Here is a 691-nt window from a genome sequence, read left to right on the forward strand (position 1 = left end):
TATATATATATATATTGTATAAAGGACCGTGGGTAAGGCCAAAACAATGCGAAGTAAATGCAAGGTAAATCACAAGAAAACAAATATACGAATTGATGTATACTTACCTTGTATTCAATATTTCGGGGTTGTGACCACACACGTTCACAAACATGCATATCGGCAATATTCGTCTATTTTATTGAAAATGGGGTCATAACATCGAAATATTGAATACAAGGTAAGTCTACATTGATTCACATGTTTGTTTTTTCGTGATTTACCTTGCGTTTACTTCGCTTTGTTTTGGCCTTACCCATGATCCTTTGTACAATATATTCTACACAATGCTTCATAGTAATTATTCCAGTATATATATGTGTGTGTGTGTGTGTATGTGTGTGTGTGTGTGTGTGTGTGTGTGTGCGTGCGTGCGTGTGTGTGTATTATGCATATATATATGTAAGTATTTATGTACTCATGCGTGCCTTTACGTTTGTCCTCCAACACCGCTTGACAACCGCTGTTGGCTTATTTACGTCACCATAATTCAACGGTTCCGCAAAGGGAAAATTTGATAGAATAAGTACCAGGCTTTGAAAATTGAGTGTTGCTGCTGCATGGTCGCAGTTCAATGACTGAAACAAGTAAAAAGATAAGAAAAACTAAATAAGACTGTGAAAAGAAACTAACATATTGGATTATCAAACTA

The sequence above is a fragment of the Octopus bimaculoides genome, chromosome 12 (genome assembly GCF_001194135.2).
Source record: "Octopus bimaculoides isolate UCB-OBI-ISO-001 chromosome 12, ASM119413v2, whole genome shotgun sequence".
Lineage (NCBI taxonomy): Eukaryota > Metazoa > Mollusca > Cephalopoda > Octopoda > Octopodidae > Octopus > Octopus bimaculoides.